The following is a 19,940-nucleotide window of genomic DNA, read 5'->3' as shown; positions in this document are numbered from 1 at the left end:
AAAATATACTCACACATTTCTGAGCCTCCTAATTAATCGGAGGAAGTTGGAACCTCATGGCATTGTAGACAGCTCTAACAAGCTGGTTTTAAAGGAGTTAAAGAAATGTGTTGATTGGAGCAAGTCAGCATTCACAATAAGGACAAAATGTTCTCAAACGCATCGAGGCAGTTCTGTAGTGGAGAAGGAAGTGAACTTGGGCCTACTGGGAGATGAATGCCTTTCTCCAGAATCCCAGCCTCAAAACTTCCCTTTTTAAACTGTCTTCACAGCCTCTTATTGGGATACCAATACCTGAATTTTAGTTTGTGTTCCTCAGACTGCCAGGTGGAACGAGTACAAACGAGTAGCAAGTGGCAGAGGAAGCCTGCAGGGAGAAAGGAGTGGGGTCCCCTGACGGCCTGCAGAGCCACAAACAGAGGAAAAAAAATCATCCTTCTCATTTCTGCACAAAGTGAAAGAGGGGCAAAAGATCCGCAAATTAGTTCATTGTGAACGCCTTTGTGAATAACCTCCACGTTTGCTCTCAAGTAGATTTCATAATTCTTTTGATAGCTTTGAGAATAAAATGAGTAAAAAGTTAACTTCCTTTTGGTCCTCTTATCAAGAGTAAATAAAGTTCAACTTTGCATGTTCTCGGTTTAGCCAGCCCCCTTCCTGGGACCCATTGATCAAGTATGTGATTGAGAGAATTCAATAAACATGAGGAAATGGGACCTGTTTGGGAACAAAGATCCCTACGGGCTCTTCTCCAAAGAGAACCTGACTCTCCCCTGTCACCATCACGAGCCTCGGCTGGAGAGGCTTTCTTACCTTTGCAGGCAGGTGCTGAGCCACCAGGTGGGCCTGGCCTGACCCTAGAACTGCAGTGTGCTTCCCTTTTAAATAAACTAAGCTGAGCAGGAAGACAAGAAGAAAGATAATGTCCGTGATGAATGGGCAGTCAGGCTAGCTGGCTTTCCAAACTTGGTTCTTCCAGCATCCCTCTAGGTGACCTTGTCTAAATTATCTCCTGTTTCGAGGCCTTGGCTTCCCATTCTGTATAATGTGGATGACAATTTCACCCTTACCTTGTTTGCTGGTTCAGCATCAAACTGCCATCCGACCTTATGGTTGCATGGAGGGCATCTGACCTTCATGTAATATCAGACAGAATAACCAATATTTCCAGCCAGTGCTTATGTTAAAAAGAAAATAAGCATTTTATCCAAATAACCTGAAAAAAAAAGACAAAATCAGTATTTCCAACAAAAGTATTAAAAAACCTTTAAATGTTATAAGCTGTGCATGTGTTACCTACCGAAAAATAACTATTTTGAAAATCGAAGCAACAATTTCAGAGCTTTTCCACTAGTTCTTAATGTATTATTTTACATCAAGACTTAATTCCATGGGTCGATTTTGATTAGATGAATGCTTTGTAATTTATCAGTATTCTCTACTTTACCATCAATCACCTTCCCTAAAACAGCACAACTCAGGGGCTTCAAATGCCCCAGATGGTGGGATGCTCCTTCCACTCTTTCAGCAGGGGGTCTTTACCAGGTGTGATCTCAGAATATATGAAACACCCTTTAGGGACTTGTTTAAAAACCTTGGCCGGGCACAGTTGCTCACACCTGTAATCCCAGCACTTTGGGAGGCTGAGGCGGGCGGATCACTATGTCAAGAGATCGAGACCATCGTGGCTAACACAGTGAAACCCCGTCTCTACTAAAAATACAAAAAAAAAAAAAATTAGCCGGGCGTGGTGGCGGGCACCTGTAGTCCCAGCTACTCAGGAGGCTGAGGCAGGAGAATGGCATGAATCCAGGAGGCAGAGCTTGCAGTGAGCCAAGATCGCACCACTGCACTCCAGCCTGGGTGACAGAGCAAGACTCCATCTCAATAATAATAATAATAATAATAATAAATAAAATAAAATAAAATTAAAACCTTTTGTGTACAAAAATTCAGAGCAAAGAATAGCCTATTCCATAAAGGTCATGAGGCCTCAGAGATTATCACATCCAATTACAGATGAGACAACAAAAGCTCAGAGAGGTTACGTACATTGCCCAAATGTATACAGCTAATTGATGACAAAACAAAGTTTGGAACTCAAGTTCCTTGAAACCCACTACAGTGCATTTTGCAATGTATTTTTTTACAGTCAAATTAGGCTAATAAATATTTACTGAGTGCCTAGAAGGTGAAAAACACCATGCTAGGTGAGGTGAGGGATACAAAAATTAAAAAAAATACACTTCCAGTCCTCCCAGGGCTTGATGCTAGGAGAGGAAAGACATTGCTTTAATTTAAGGCAGCTTTAGAAAAACTACAGTATTCCAGATTAGGTAGTAAAAGGTTGGGAAAGATGAAAAAAAGTAATTTTGGTTCTGAAGGAACCAAACCCATTGAAGTTTTCTTTTGAGCTCAGCCTTGAAGGATGCTACATTTGATAGGAAGCCATGCAGATAGAAAGCATTCTAGAAGCCCAGGGCACAGTTGTAAAGGTAGATGTGGTTATGAGCTCTCTGCTGATTTCACTAGTTCATTAGAGAAGGTGGTGTCTGAATCTGTAGCGACTAGATACGTGGCTCAGTACTCTGCACTGGGGGTGCATGGCTAGCCTCTGATCTGTATTCAGTCATAGCATAGGCCATCGGGTTTACCCATTGATGAAAAGCCTAGAGCGTTTGGGTTCATTCCCATCACTTACCAGCAGTGTGATTTTGTCCAAGTTATTGAACCGCTCTCTGCCTCAGTTTCCTCATTTGTAAAGTGGGGATTATAACAATACCTCTCTCTTAAGATTGTTGTAAGGGTTAAATTAGTTCATTTAAATAACCTTGCACACATGGCTCACACCTGTAATCCCGGCACTTAGGAAGGCTGAGGTGGGTGGATCACTCGAGGTCAAGAGTTTGAGACCAGCCTGACCAACATGGTGAAACCCCGTCTCTGAAGCTCTGTCTCTACTAAAAATACAAAAATTAGTTGGATGTGGTGGCAGGCACCTGTAATTCCAGCTCCTCAGGAGGCTGAGGCATGAGAATCGCGTGAACCCAGGAGATGGAGGTTTCAGTGAGGTGAAATCACACCACTGCACTCCAGCTTGGGTAACAGAGTGAGACTGTGTCTCAAAAAAAAAAAAAAGAAAAAAAATAAGCTTAGAACAATGTCTGAAACATGGTGAGTGCCAGGTACGTATTTGTTCAAAACATCTAATCTGACTGAAGGCAGCAGATTCTTTCAAAAGATCCCCTAGAGAGGTAAGGAATAGCTGTGAAACGTTCCTATTCTATTATTCCACTTAGAAGAAGAAGAGAAATACTCTAGTATTCATTCTGTGATGAATTCTTAAAAACAATTTTTTTGAGGTAGAGTATCCTAGGTCATTGCCCTGATGCCCTTACTCACTTCTGCTAGCGGATCCCAACTGTATGAGGTGACCCCCCTAGAATGCGCCTCACCCTGAGATGATGGGTTTAGCCTTGCTTGGAATCATAGTTTGCTCTTGGTAATGCACCGAAGTCACATGGAGCTTGATTTTCCATGGCTCAGAATAGATCCTGACCTCGCTGTGGGCTGCTCCCCTTTGCTAATGGTTTCATGTACTCCAGATTGCATTACTACCAGGAATCGATTTTTCAGCTTTTTAAAAGCGGTCTATTTTGGTCAGCCTTCTTCCACTCTTAGAGATGTATTTATTTCCCAGAATGTGTAGCAACTCTTAGACAAAGTAAATTTGGATGACTGAAATGGAAGCAATCTGCTGTCCAGTTGTCGGGAAAGCTGGGAGGTTTTCCTTGGAAAATTCTTTTGTAGGTCAAAGCAAAGGAAATTCATTTATCTCATGTGGAGGATCAAAGTGAAACAATGTAAAACCTAACTGAGATTTGAGAACTTTAGTAAAGGCAGTCACATCTATAGAAGTCATCAGTTCATACAGCAGCACTGCCCAGTATGGTAGCTACAAGCCACCTGTAGGAATTAAGCACCTGAAATGTAGCTGATGTGATTGAGGAACTGAATTTCTAATTCTATTACATTTTAATTAATTTAAATTTAAAAACTGATATTTGATTCAGTTACAGAAAACCTTTTTAGGCTTGCGGAGACTTAGGGATGTGAATCTATTTAATCAACTACATTATGCAACCTAAATACGTATCAAGTATTTCTGATGAGAAGTTAGCATCCAAATTGAGATATGCTGTAAGTGTAAAATATACCAGATTTCATAAACTTAGTAAAGAAAAGAGAATGTAAAGTATCTCCTTAATATTTGAAATGATAATATTTTAGTTATGTTGGGTTAAATAAAATATATCATTAAAATTAAGTTCACTGGTTTCTTCACACTTTTATTGAATGTGGTTTAGAAAAATTTAAATTACGTACGTGGCTCATATTATATTTGTATTGGACAGTGCTATTAAAGAACAATTTCAAATACATCAATCCATTTGTTCTTTACAACAACCACATGATTTGGTCAAAATAGGTATTGTAATTTCTGTTTTAAAGATATGAAAACTAAGGTTCAGGCAGTTGTGGCTCACCAACCCTTGGAATGAAAAGACAGAGCCTGATTCTGTAACTTCTGATTGGAATCCAGGGCAGTGCAATTACTTGGCTTAAGACCAGAAACAAAATTTTGTAAAGACCTCTTAGACTCTCAGACTGAACCTGTTAACTCTGTGCATAAGTGGCTAAAGGGACTAACGAATCTCAAGCCTTAAAGGAGCAACAATAACGCAAGCAAAGGTCACATGAGCATGCAAACACACAGACATCTGCAATGGGCACATTGCATTTATTTGACCTTCGTGGTTATTTGGGGAATCCTTCGAAAAGCATTTCTATACTATAAACAGGGTGTCCAATGTTTCATATAACCATTCCTCTGAATCCTGTGGAGGACCAGTGTTTCATATAGCCAATCCTCTGAATCCTGTGGAGGAATGTGGACAGTGAGATTTGTGCAACGATCACAAGGCCAATAGCAAACTGACTAACCACAGGAATTTAAAATGTAGGCTAAACACAAAGCAAAAGAAAAACTGTAAAGAACCAAAGAGTAAAACTAATAAATGTCCAATTCATTAATTGAGAAAACCCATAAAACTGTGCAGATAATAAAATTAGAACTTAAAAAATAAAGGGCAATATGTTCATGAATGGAAACATAAATTATTATAAATTGTTACTTCTCACCGGGCACAGTAGCTCACGCCTGTAATCCCAGCACTTTGGGAGGCTGAGGCAGGTGGATCACTTGAGGTCAGGAGTTTGACACCAGCCTGGCCAACATGGTGAAATCCTGTCTCTACTAAAACTACAAAATTAGCCAGGCATGGTGGCGGGCGCCTGTAATCCCAGCTACTTGGGAAGCTGAGGCGGGAGAATCGTTTGAACCCAGGAGGCAGTGAGCCCAGATTGCACCACTGCACTCCAGCCTGGGTGACAGAGTGAGACTTGGTCTCCAAAAAAAAAAAAAAATTTTTACTTCTCTCTCCAATCATCAATTTACAAGTAGCACTTAACAAAGGAACATGTTAAACTACTGACTTAGTTCATTTTGTGTTGCTATAACAGAAAACTTGAGACTGGGTAATTTACAAAGAAAAGAGATTTATTTAGCTCATGGTTCTGCAGGGTATAAAGTTCAGGACTGGAGCCCACATCTGGTGGCCTCTGGTGGCAGCCTTGTGCTGCATCATAAAATAACAGAGAAGTGAAAGGGAAGGATGCTTGTGCAAAATGACACACACAAGAGGCTGGCCTTGCTTTATAACAACCCACTCAGGCAGGAACTAGTCCATTTCTAAGAGAGTGAGAACTCACTCCCAGGAGATAGCAGTAATCAATTCATGTGGGTAGGCCCCCATGATTCGAAAACCTACCACCAGGCCCCATATCCCAACACCGTCAATTGGAAATCAAATTTCAATATGAGTTTTCGATGGGATACACTCAAACCACAGCAACTATATCATATAAGAGTGATAGAAATGCAATCGGCAAAATCCATACAGTGGGAACACCCAGGACAAACAAGACAAACACCCAGGTTCTGCAAAAACAATATATGTCAAGATAAAAACAAAAGAAATGGAAAGTTAACATGGATATTAAAAGAGGCTTAAAAGGCAAATCAACAATTATACTTTGTGAATCTTGTTTGAATTCTGAAATTTATGAAACTGTAAAAAAAAAAAAAAGACACCTATGAAGCAATTGGAAATTTGAACATTAGATAGTTGATGGTATTAAGGAACTATTGTTGAAGATTTTAGTTATGATAGTAGAACTATGGTTATTTTTCAAAGGTCCTTTTCTTTTAAAGGTATACAGTAAAATATGTACAAATAAAATATGTCTGATATTAGCCTCAAAGTACTGCAAGAGAAATTTAAACTCTAGTACAATCATAAGTTAGTGTTAGTTCTATAATGGTAAAAATAATTGAGGACATATACACTAGTGGCCCTTGCCACAGACTAACTATTCTTCTAAAAATCTTGCTACCAGAGATTTCTGCTTTTGGCTATGATGAAGTAAATGGCATCAGCTTAGCTTTCTCACTTTAAATAACAATAAAATTGGTCAAAATATAGGACACAAATACAGTGCACATATAGACTGCAACCTTATGAGAAAAGATAAAATTAGGTAAACCTAACAATTGTCTTTTCTTTCTGCCTGGACACCCATTCCAGAGCATAAAACTGAGAGGTGGGTTTGTGAGCAGAGCAGAGTTCTTACAAAGTTAAAAAGACAGATATCCAGGTTTGGATAGGCTCGGATATCTGGAATAGGCAGGCTGGAGTACTTGGGAGAAGGGTATTATGCTGAGAAACAAGTTCTGCAAATCTGGAAAGGAGTCTCCTTGAGTTTTGTATGAATATTAAGCAGTGAATGAATAGGATAAGATCACACAAGGCTGGGTAAAGAATAACAACTAAAGAATAATCAATTAATCAATAAATTGAAGAATAGCTACCAGGGTTCACACAGAACTGGGAGACATTCAAATTCCCTCCAGACAAGTGAAAGTTCTCATTAAAACAGTTGAAGAATTCTACAGAGACCACAGAAAGGGCATTACTTACTGTGGCACTGAAATCACCCTAGAATTAAGATTCTAAAACCACTGTAACAACGTTTCAAAAACAAGCCTCAAAGGATCAAACTATTCTGGAATTAAATTAACTCCTGGCCAGAATAAAGCCCAACACTGTTTACATAAACACAACAAAATCCAGACACTCAACAAGTAACATTCTAAATATCTCACATATAATCAAGCATTACTAGTCATGTGGAAAAGCAGAAACTTGGCTCATATCCTGGAGAAAAATCAGACATTTAAAACAAACACATAAATGATGTGTAGATAAAAGTAGCAGAAAATACTTTAAGATATTATAAATATGTACAAGGATTTAAAGGAAAACATGAACACAATGGACACTTCATGTTGTTTCTGAGATAAGAAGACAAATCTAATGTATAGTGACCTAAGGCAGATCATTGGTTGCCTGGAGGTGGTGATATGAGATTGCCTGGAATGAGGCTGTAGCAATTATTTTAGAGTGATGCGTATGTTCTATAACTTGATTGAGGTGATGATTATACTAAAAAATTATCAAAATGTACACATAAAATGGATGCATTTTATTAGTATGAATATACTTATATGATGTATTTTATTATATACATTATATTAGTATACCTAGTATGGTATATTTAGTATATAAATTATATATCAAATTTATATATCAAATATATATTTGATTTTAAAAGCTCAAAAACTAGGTAAAAACAAAGGGAAGAAAGAGGATAGGTTGTGAACCTATGGAGATTGACCATAGATTGATTTGGAGGGCTCGATGATGGCTACATGGTGATTTGCTACATTATTCAATATACACTTTTAATCTTTGAAATTCCTTATAATATTTTTTAAAGAAGACAACTAGGCTGCTGGTCTTGTCAGAGGGAATGTAAAATTGCAGATAATCTTTTTTTAACTTCCCATAACCTTTTATTTAAAAAAAAATATGTATTTTTCATTTACAACCTTGATTCTCATTTCTTTTTCACTACCCCTTCATAGACACCTAATTGGTAAACATCCTTGGATAATTGTGTCTTGGAAACTTTTAGTATTGCCATTTGTACATGTATTTTAAATTTACTTATTGAACTGTGCAGTAGGTCTCATTCTCTTTCCTTTTTTTCACTCAATACTATTTAGATCTATCCATGACACTATACGTAACTGCTGTTCATTCCTTCTATTTCAAGAGTTTTACTCAATCATTCCCCCAGTGATGGATGACTCAAGAACCTCCCATTCCTCACTCTTAAAAAAAAAAAAAAAAACCTGAGGAAAACATTCTTGTGTATGTCTTATTACGTATCTATCTACTGAGGTTTCTGTCAAATTTGGCCAGGAGTGGAATTGCCATCTGTTAGACCACATACATATCTAATTTCCATAAGGACCCCTTCCACAAAACCACTGAATAACTTCCCATCCTATTCAGAGTGAAATACAAAGTTGTCAAAACACCTACAAGGCCCTTTTCTATCTCCTCCAATTTACCTCTCTTACTGCATCTTCTCTTTTTCTCCTCTTCATTTCCTCAGATCAGGCCACACTAACCTTGCTTTCCTTAAATATCTTAAGCATATTCTCCACTTATGTCCTTGTGCTTGCCATAAACTCTGCCTTCTCCAGGACTCTCTTCTCCAGGGTATATATGTGATTTATCTCTCACTGGGCTTTGCTCAAATATCTCCTCCTCAATAGGGTCTTCCCTAACCACCAAATTTAAACTTGTAATTGTTTCCTTTTCTTTTGACCACCTACTTTACTCTCATCCTGTCTTTTATTTTTTCTATGCCTCTTATTACCATCTAACATACCTTAGTTTTACATTTTGTTTGCTGTTTTCTCTGTCCACTAGATTATAAGCTTAAGGAAGATAAATATTTCTATATGTTTTGTTCACTCACTGCTGATTTCCTAGCCCTTCAAATAGTTTAAATATTTGTTGATTAAAATACTGCCAGATTTATCTCTAGAATGCCTATACCAGTCTTTACTACTGTGAGCAGCATGAAGATTCTTGTTTTTCTCGTTCCAGCTCAGTATTTGGTGTTATATGACTTTAGTTTTTACCATATAGAAAATTTTTTTGACATTTTGTTTTGATTTTATTTTTCTTTTTTTATTTTATTTTATTATTATTATACTTTAAGTTTTAGGGTACATGTGCACAACGTGCAGGTTTGTTACATATGTATACATGTGCCATGTTGGTGTGCTGCACCCATTCACTCATCATTTAGCATTAGGTGTATCTCCTAATGCTATCCCTCCCCGCTACCCCCACCCCACAACAGTCCCCGGTATGTGATGTTCCCCTTCCTGTGTCCATGTGTTCTCATTGTTCAATTCCCACCTATGAGTGAGAATATGCGGTGTTTGGTTTTTTGTCCTTGCGATAATTTCCTGAGAATGATGATTTCTAGTTTCATCCATGTCCCTACAAAGGAAATGAAGTCATCATTTTTTATGGCTGCATAGTATTCCATGGTGTATATGTGCCACATTTTCTTAATCCAGTCCATCGTTGTTGGACTTTTAGGTTGGTTCCAAGTCTTTGCTATTGTGAATAGTGCCGCAATAAACATACGTGTGGATGTGTCTTTATAGCAGCATGATTTATAATCCTTTGGGTATACACCCAGTAATGGGATGGCTGGGTCAAATGGTATTTCTAGTTCTAGATCCCTGAGGAATTACCACACTGACTTCCACAATTGTTGAACTAGTTTACAGTCCCACCAACCAACAGTGTAAAAGTGTTCCTATTTCTCCACATCCTCTCCAGCACCTGTTGTTTCCTGACTTTTTAATGATCACCATTCTAACTGGTGTGCGATGGTATCTCATTGTGGTTTTGATTTACATTTCTCTGATGGCCAGTGATGATGAGCATTTTTTCATGTGCTTTTTGGCTGCATAAATGTCTTCTTTTAAGAAGTGTCTGTTCATATCCTTTGCCCACTTTTTGATGGGGTTGTTTGTTTTTTTCTTGTAAATTTGTTTGAGTTCACTGTAGATTCTGGATATTAGCCCTTTGTCAGATGAGTAGGTTGCAAAAATTTTCTCCCATTCTGTAGGTTGCCTGTTCACTCTAATGGTGGTTTCTTTTGCTGTGCAGAAGCTGTTTAGTTTAATTAGATCCCATTTGTCAATTTTGGCTTTTGTTGCCATTGCTTTTGGTGTTTTAGACATGAAGTCCTTGCCCATGCCTGTGTCCTGAATGGTATTGCCTAGGTTTTCTTCTAGGGTTTTTATGGTTTTAGGTCTAACGTTTAAGTCTTTAATCCATCCTGAAGTAATTTTTGTATAAGGTGTAAGGAAGGGATCCAGTTTCAGCTTTCTACATATAGCTAGCCAGTTTTCCCAGCACCATTTATTAAATAGGGAATCCTTTCCTCATTGCTTGTTTTTCTCAGGTTTGTCAAAGATCAGATAGTTGTAGATATGTGGCATTATTTCTGAGGGCTCTGTTCTGTTCCATTGGTCTATATCTCTGTTTTGGTACCAGTACCATGCTGTTTTGGTTACTGTAGTCTTGTAGTATAGTTTGAAGTCAGGTAGCATGATGCCTCCAGCTTTGTTATTTTGGCTTAGGATTGACTTGGCAATGCGGGCTCTTTTTTGGTTCCATATGAACTTTAAAGTAGTTTTTTCCAATTCTGTGAAGAAAGTCATTGGTAGCTTGATGGGGATGGCATTGAATCTATAAATTACCTTGGGCAGTATGGCCATTTTCATGATATTGATTCTTCCTACCCATGAGCAGGGAATGTTCTTCCATTTGTTTGTATCCTCTTTTATTTCATTGAGCAGTGGTTTGTAGTTCTCCTTGAAGAGGTCCTTCACATCCCTTGTAAGTTGGATTCATAGGTATTTTATTCTCTTTGAAGCAATTGTGAATGGGAGTTCACTCATGATTTGGCTCTCTGTTTGTCTGTTATTGGCGTATAAGAATGCTTGTGATTTTTGTACATTGATTTTGTATCCTGAGACTTTGCGGAAGTTGCTTATCAGCTTGAGGAGATTTTGGGCTGAGACGATGAGGTTTTCTAGATATACAATCATGTCATCTGCAAACAGGGACAATTTGACTTCCTTTTTTCCTAATTGAATGCCCTTTATTTCCTTCTCCTGCCTGATTGCCCTGGCCAGAACTTCCAACACTATGTTGAATAGGAGTGGTGAGAGAGGGCATCCCTGCCTTGTGCCAGTTTTCAAAGGGAATGCTTCCAGTTTGTGCCCATTCAGTATGATATTGGCTGTGGGTTTGTCATAGATAGCTGTTATTATTTTGAGATACGTCCCATCAATACCTAATTTATTGAGAGTTTTTAGCATGAAGGGTTGTTGAATTTTGTCAAAGGGCTTTTCTGCATCTATTGAGATAATCATGTGGTTTTTGTCTTTGGTTCTGTTTATATGCTGAATTACATTTATTGATTTGCATATGTTGAACCAGCATTGCATCCCAGGGATGAAGCTCACTTGATCATTGTGGATAAGCTTTTTGATGTGCTGCTGGATTTGGTTTGCCAGTATTTTACTGAGGATTTTTGCATCAATGTTCATCAAGGATATTGGTCTAAAATTCTCTTTTTTGGTTGTGTCTCTGCCAGGCTTTGGTATCAGGATGATCCAGGCCTCAGAAAATGAGTTAGGGAGGATTCCCTTTTTTTCTATTGATTGGAATAGTTTCAGAAGGATTGGTAACAGCTCCTCTTTGTACCTCTGGTAGAATTTGGCTGTGAATCTATCTGGTCCTGGACTTTTTTTGGTTGGTAAGCTATTGACTATTGCCTCAATTTCAGAGCCTGTTATTGTCCTATTCAGAGATTCAACTTCTTCCTGGTTTAGTCTTGGGAGGATGTATGTGTCGAGGAATTTGTCCATTTCTTCTAGATTTTCTAGTTTATTTGCATAGAGGTGTTTATAGTATTCTCTGATGGTAGTTTGTATTTCTGTGGGATTGGTGGTGATATCCCCTTTATCATTTTTTATTGCATCTATTTGATTCTTCTCTCTTTTCTTCTTTATTAATCTTGCTAGCGGTCTATCAATTTTGTTGATCCTTTCAAAAAACCAGCTCCTGGATTCATTAATTTTTTGAAGGGTTTTTTGTGTCTCTATTTCCTTCAGTTCTGCTCTGATCTTAGTTATTTCTTGCCTTCTGCTAGCTTTTGAATGTGTTTGCTCTTGCTTTTCTAGTTCTTTTAATTGTGATGTTAGGGTGTCAATTTTAGATCTTTCCTGCTTTCTCTTGTGGGCATTTAGTGCTATAAATTTCCCTCTACACACTGCTTTGAATGTGTCCCAGAGATTCTGGTATGTTGTGTCTTTGTTCTCGTTGGTTTCAAAGAACATCTTTATTTCTGCCTTCATTTCATTATTTACCCAGTAGTCATTCAGGAGCAGGTTGTTCAGTTTCCATGTAGTTGAGCAGTTTTGCATTCTAGTTTGATTGCACTATGGTCTGAGAGACAGTTTGTTATAATTTTTGTTCTTTTACCTTTGCTGAGGAGTGCTTTACTTCCAACTATGTGGTCAACTTTGGAGTAGGTGTGGTGTGGTGCTGAAAAGAATGTATATTCTGTTGATTTGGGGTGGAGAGTTCTGTAGATGTCTATTAGGTCCGCTTGGTGCAGAGCTGAGTTCAATTCCTGGGTATCCTTGTCAACTTTCTGTCTCGTTGATCTGTCTAATGTTGACAGTGGAGTGTTAAAGTCTCCCATTATTATTGTGTGGGAGTTTAAGTCTCTCTGTAGGTCACTAAGGACTTGCTTTATGAATCTGGATGCCCCTGTATTCGGTGCATATATATTTAGGATAGTTAGCTCTTCTTGTTGAATTGATCCCTTTACCATTATGCAATGGCCTTCTGTGTCTCTTTTGATCTTTGTAGGTTTAAAGTCTGTTTTATGAGAGACTAGGATTGCAACCCCTGCCTTTTTTTGTTTTCCATTTGCTCGGTAGATCTTCCTCCATCTCTTTATTTTGAGCCTATGTGTGTCTCTGCACGTGAGATGGGTTTCCTGAATACAGCACACTGATGGGTCTTGACTCTTTATCCAATTTGCCAGTTTGTGTCTTTTAACTGGAGCATTTAGCCCATTTAAAGTTAATATTGTTATGTGTGAATTTGATCCTGTCATTATGATGTTAGCTGGTTATTTTGCTTGTTAGTTGATGCAGTTTCTTCCTAGCCTTGATGGTCTTTACAATTTGGCATGTTTTTGCAGTGGCTGGTACCAGTTGTTCCTTTCTATATTTAGTGCTTCCTTCAGGAGCTCTTTTAGGGCAGGCCTGGTGGTGACAAAGTCTCTCAGCATTTGCTTGTCTATAAAGGATTTTATTTCTCCTTCACTTGTGAAGCTTAGTTTGGCTGGATATGAAATTCTAGGTTGAAAATTCTTTTCTTTAAGAATGTTGAATATTGGTCTCCACTCTCTTCTGGCTTGTAGAGTTTCTGCTGAGAGATCAGCTGTTAGTCTGATGGGCTTCCCTTTGTGGGTAACCTGACCTTTCTCTCTGGCTGCCCTTAACATTTTTTCCTTCATTTCAACTTTGGTGAATCTGACAATTACGTGTCTTGGAGTTGCTCTTCTTGAGGAGTATCTTTGTGGCGTTCTCTGTATTTCCTGAATTTGAATGTTGGCCTGCCTTGCTAGATTGGGGAAGTTCTCCTGGATAATATCCTGCAGAGTGTTTTCCAACTTGGTTCCATTCTTCCCGTCACTTTCAGGTACACCAATCAGACATAGATTTGGTCTTTTCACATAGTCCCATAGTTCTTGGAGGCTTTGTTCATTTCTTTTTATTCTTTTTTCTCTAAACTTCTCTTCTCGCTTCATTTCATTCATTTCGTCTCCATCACTGATACCCTTTCTTCCAGTTGATTGCATCGGCTACTGAGGCTTCTGCATTCGTCACGTAGCTCTCATGCCTTGGTTTTCAGCTCCTTCAGGTCCTTTAAGGACTTCTCTGCATTGGTTATTCTAGTTATCCATTTGTCTAATTTTTTTTCAAATCTTTTAACTTCTTTGCCATTGGTTCAAATTTCCTCCTGTAGCTCGGAGTAGTTTGATCGTCTGAAGCCTTCTTCTCTCAACTCGTCAAAGTCATTCTCCATCCAGCTTTGTTTCATTGCTGGTGAGGAGCTGCGTTCCTTTGGAGGAGGAGAGGCGCTCTGATTTTTAGAGTTTCCAGTTTTTCTGCTCTGCTTTTTTCCCATCTTTGTGGTTTTATCTACCTTTGGTCTTTGCTGATGGTGACATACAGATGGGTTTTTGGTGTGGATGTCCTTTCTGTTTGTTAGTTTTCCTTCTAACAGACAGGACCCTCAGCTGCAAGTCTGTTGGAGTTTGCGAGAGGTCCACTCCAGACCCTGTTTGCCTGGGTATCAGCAGCTATGGCTGCAGAACAGTGGATATTGGTGAACCGCAAATGCTGCTGTCTGATTGTTCCTCTGGAAGTTTTTTCTCAGAGGAGTACCAGGCTGTGTGAGGTGTCAGTCTGCCCCTACTGGGGGGTGCCTCCCAGTTCGGCTGCTCGGGGGTCAGGGAGCCACTTGAGGAGGCAGTCTGCCCATTCTCAGATCTCAAGCTGCGTGCTGGGAGAACCACTACTCTCTTCAGGGCTGTCAGAGAGGGACATTTACGTCTGCAGAGGTTACTGCTGTCTTTTTGTTTGTCTGTGTCCTGCCCCCAGAGGTGGAGCCTACAGAGGCGGGCAGGCCTCCTTGAGCTGTGGTGGGCTCCACCCAGTTCAAGCTTTCCGGCCGCTTTGTTTACCTAATCAAACAACTAACTCGGCAATAGCGGGCACCCCTCCCCCAGCCTCACTGCCACCTTGCAGTTTGATCTCAGACTGCTGTGCTAGCAATGAGTGAGACTCCGTGGGCATAGGACCCTCCAAGCCAGGTGCGAGATATAATCTCCTGGTGTGCCATTTTTTAAGCCCATTGGAAAAGCGCAGTATTAGGGTGGGAGTGACCCGATTTTCCAGGTGCCATCTGTCACCCCTTTCTTTGACTAGGAAAGGGAATTCCCTGACCCCTTGCACTTTCCAGGTGAGGTGATGCCTCGCCCTGCTTTGGCTCGCTCACGGTGCACTGCACCCACTGTCCTACCCCTACTGTCTGGCACTCCCCAGTGAGATGAACCTGGTACCTCAGTTGGAAATGCAGAAATCACCCATCTTCTGCATCACTCACGCTGGGAGCTGTAGACCGGAGCTGTTCCTATTCGGCCATCTTGGCTCCTCTCCTCTTGATATTATTTTTTTAATTACTAGTGAAGTTGAGCATTTCCTTATTTATTTATAGGTCATTTAAATTTCCCCTCTGTGAATTTCCAAGTTATTACCATTCCCATTTCTTTTTCTATTGAGTTTTTCAGTTTTATTGTTAACAAAGTTCTTTGATGGTTTGACTATTGTACATATTAATCTCTTCAGTTTTTGACATTGAAATATCTTCTTCCAATCTGTCACCCATCTAATCCAAGGCACATTTCTATTGATATTATTTATGGTGTTTTTAGGGAACAACAATCACATACTTTGATATAGTCAGATTCATAAATTTTGCTTAATAATGTTTTTCCAAATCAACTTCTTTGAGGTATAATTTGCACACAGTAAAATACACTACCTTTAAAGTGTTCAGTTTGATTATTTTTGACAAATAAATTACCCATGTAACCACCACACAATCATGACATAGAACACATTCATCTCTTCAAACAATTCCCTTATACCCCTTTCAAGTATGATAGATCCTGGCCTCAAGACCATTGACCTATTTTCTATTACAGTTGGTTGGTTTAGTATGTTCTTGAAATGTATTTACATGGAATCATACCATATGTACTCTTTTGTATTGCTTATATTTTACTTAGGATAAGGTTTTGGAGCTACATCCATGTTGTGTTTGTCAGTGTATTTACCCATTCTCGTGCTGATGGACATTTGGGTTGTTTTCAGTTTGGGACTTTTATAAAAATAAAGCACTAAGAACATTTATGTACAAGTTTTTGTGTAGACATATGTTTTAATTTACTGGGGGTAGATACCTAGGAGTGGAATTGCTGGTTCATATGGTAATCACATGTTTAACTTTATAAGAAACTGCCAGGCAGTTCTCCAAAGTGGTTTCACTCAAATCTACCAATTTTCCACAGTTCGTTTTGTGCTTTTGTGGTCTTGTTTAAGAAGTTCTTCCTCACTAACAGGGTCATAAAAATAGTCTGTGGTGTTTTTTGTTTTTGTTTTTGTTTTCTATTAGCTTTACAGTTTTACCTTCTACATTTGGGCCTTTAATTCATCTGCCATTCACATTTGTAAATGGCATGCAATAAAAAATCCAACTTTACTCTTCTGCAGAGAGTGAGCCAGTTGTCTTTCCACCATCCAATTTACAATCAATATTTTCTTCACTGATTTTGTTGGCATTTCCATAATATATTATTCATCTACATACATGGCTGGTATTTAAACTGTATGTTTTATTTTTATATTTCTACAGCAGTATCACATTTTGTTTTAAATTCCTATGCCTTACAGTATGTCTTCATATCTGATAGATTATATGGTAGTTACATTTCTTTGCTTTTTTATGAAATTTACTTAGCCATGGGCTTATTTATTCAAAACTTCGAATTTTAAGTATTAATTTGTTTTCATTTTGTTGATTTTTTCAAAAATAACTTAGGAAAAAATTAATTTTATTTTAAATTTCATTGAATATAAATTTGAAAGAAAAGTTTTATGTTTGTCATATTAACTTATTCAAATATAGGATAACTCTTCATTTATATCTTTTTGTGTTTTCAAATTTTCCACAAGAAGCTATAGAGTTCCATTAGTTTTATATAAATCATAAGTTTTTATGCTATTTAGAATGATATTATAGTTTCTATTTTCTTGTAATTATTTATCACTTAAGTAGGAGAACACTATAACATTTTTGGAACTCTCTTATTAGTCCTAATAGCCTGGTTTTATAATATTTTCTGTGTAGATAATCTTATCATCTATATATAATAAGAGTTTTATCTCCTTTCTCTCTAATGCTATACCTTTTACATCCTTTTTGTTTTTTATATCTTCCAAGACGTCCAATACTTTGTTGAGCTGTAACAATAATAGTGGATATCCTCATTTTATTCCTGACATTAGAGAAAATGCATCTAAAGTTTTCCTGTTGAATATTAGCCTTGATGTATTTTTTATATAATGTTAAGGATTTTTTTAAATTCCTTGTTATTTGATAGCTTTCAATTATAAATAGGTTTTAAACTTCATCATAGTTTTTTTCAGAATCTACTGAGACAATAATTTTTTTCCCCTTTCATTTCAGGTAAAAATTCTACACAATACTTATGCATTATTTAATACATTGTTTATTTTAGTTTACCATCTATTTAGAATCTATGTACTTATGTTTATAAATACAACAGGACGACAATTTTATTTTGGGGGGTAATACCTATACCTGGATTTTGGAATCAAAGTTATACTTCCCTCATAATGTGACTTGAGAAGATATCTGCCCTTGTATGCTGTATAACACAAGGGTTATCTCTTCCTTGAACTCACCTGTAAATTATCTGAGCCTATGACTTGCAGGGAGTTGGGAGGAGAAAGCATCAGTATACAATAGTGATGTAATATCTGTGTCAGCAGGGTCGTAAAAGGACAAGGGAAAGAGAGTGAAACTGAAGAAACATTCGAAGAAATATAGCTGAATAATTTCTGCATTTGGTAAAAGACATAAACCTATGATTCAAGAAGTTGAGTGAACGCCAAACGAAATAAACCCAAAGAAATTCATATCAAAATACTTCATAATAAAATATTTGAAAACTAAAGACAAAATGATCTTGAAAGCAGAGAGAGAGAAATTATGCACTACCCATAAGAGAAAAAAAATTTGAATGATAGCATATCTCTTGTCAGAAATCAAGGAGGCCATAAGAAAGTGGTAAAACATTATTCAAATAATGAAAAAAAAACTATTACTCCAGAATTCTAGCCAGTGAAAATATCCTTCAGGAATGAAAGTAAAATAGTTATTTTCAGATGAACAAAATTAAAGGGAATTTGTTGTCAGCAGACTTATTCCAAAAGCTTTGCTAAAAACATTTTTCAGACATAAATGATAATATAAGGAAACTATGAGAATCAGGAAGAAAACAAATGACAATGCAAAGAGTAGATATATGGATAAATATATTTACATCTTAAATTTTTTAAAATTTTACTTATGTTTAATTAAACATAAGCATATAATGTTAAAATTATAACATATTCTATAATTCTCAATGTAATACTTAAGATAACTATATTGTAAAGGGGAAAGGAAAAAGGGAACTGATAGCAATAAGGTATTTATAATTCTCTTTGAAGTGGTGATGGTAAAATGTTGATACTAGTAGACTGCAAAAAGACTATGTATGTGTATGGTAATCCCTGAGGTGATTATTTAAAAATACAGAAATAGGTATACTAAAATAAATTACAGATAGATCAAATTGATTTCTAAAATATGTTTATTCTACAAGAAGAAAGGAAAGGGGAAACAGAAGATTGAAAATAGAACAAACAAAAAGCAAAAAATGAAATTGCAGATTTAAATTCCAACATATCAGTACATTCATTAAAAGTTAGTCATCTAAAGGTACCATTTAAGAGATTGAGATTGACAGGATTAATTAAAAAGAAGAAAAAAGTGGCATTGGGGAACATGATCCAACTACATGCTGTTTACAAAAAAACTAACTTCACATATAATTACAGTAGTAGATTAAAATAAAGTAAGCCTGGGCAACATAGCAAGATCGCACGTCTAAAAAAATTTAAAAATTAACCAGGTATTGTGGCACATGATTATAGTCTCAGCTACACAGGAGGTTGAGGTGGGAGGATTGCTTCAACCCAGGAGGTTGCGATACAGTGAGCCATGATCATGCCACTGCACTCCAGCTTGAACAACAGAGTGAGACCCTGTCTCAAAAATAATAAATAAATAAAAATTTAAAAATAAAGTAAAAGGGTGGGAAAAAATACCATGCAGATACTAATAAAAAGAGAGCTGAAGTGGCTATGTTAATAGACTAAAGAACAAAAAAAATTAACAGAGTCAAATGAGGACATCATATGATAAAAGGGTGAATTCACTAAGAAGACATAACAATCTTAAATGTGTATGCACCATAAAACAAAGCTGCAAAATGTATGAAGCAAAAACTACCAGAGAAAAATGGAGAGAGAGAAAAATCCACAAATATAGTTGAAGACTTCAGAACCCCTCTCTCAGTAATTGATAGAACCATGAGACAAAATTTTAGCATGAATCTAGAACAACTGAACAATACCTTCAACTAATGGGATCAAACTGATTATTTATAAATTGCACCAAAGACAACAGAATACACATTCTTTTCAAATGTTCATGGGACGTTCATAAAACAAACATTAACAAATTTAAAAGAATTACAATCTTGCAAATTATATTATCTTACTATCATGGAATCAAAGTAGAAATTAATAAAAGAAAGGTAGCAGAAAAATCCGAACACTTGGAAAGGGAACAAGGTATTTCTAAATGATCCATGGCTCAAACAGAAAAATCTCAAAGCAAATTTAAAATTTAAAATTTAAAATTTAAAATGAAATAAAAATATAACACATTAAAATATGGGGGATGCAGCTAAAACAGTTCTGAAAAGGAAATCTATAGCACTAACTGCTTATATTGTAAAAGGAAAAGCAGATAAATAATCTAAAATTTCACCTCAAGAAACTAGAAAAACTCAAAATAGGCAAAAGGAATGAT

At 37.1% G+C, this 19,940-nt stretch overlaps 1 long non-coding RNA gene across 1 annotated transcript in view; it reads right to left on the bottom strand.

Annotated features, from left to right (window-relative positions):
- LOC134740285 (uncharacterized) overlaps nucleotides 1–19,940 on the bottom strand; it is a 77,255-nt gene that overhangs the window by 36,003 nt on the left and 21,312 nt on the right. Inside the window, exon 4 of the long non-coding RNA XR_010127653.1 lies at nucleotides 1,071–1,216. This is a non-coding gene — a long non-coding RNA (uncharacterized LOC134740285). The remainder of the gene's footprint in view (nucleotides 1–1,070; nucleotides 1,217–19,940) is intronic.

This window comes from Pongo pygmaeus, chromosome 9 (genome assembly GCF_028885625.2).
Source record: "Pongo pygmaeus isolate AG05252 chromosome 9, NHGRI_mPonPyg2-v2.0_pri, whole genome shotgun sequence".
Classification (NCBI taxonomy): domain Eukaryota; kingdom Metazoa; phylum Chordata; class Mammalia; order Primates; family Hominidae; genus Pongo; species Pongo pygmaeus.
Note: the sequence above shows the minus strand (reverse complement) of the source record. Positions and strands in the feature narration are given on the sequence as shown.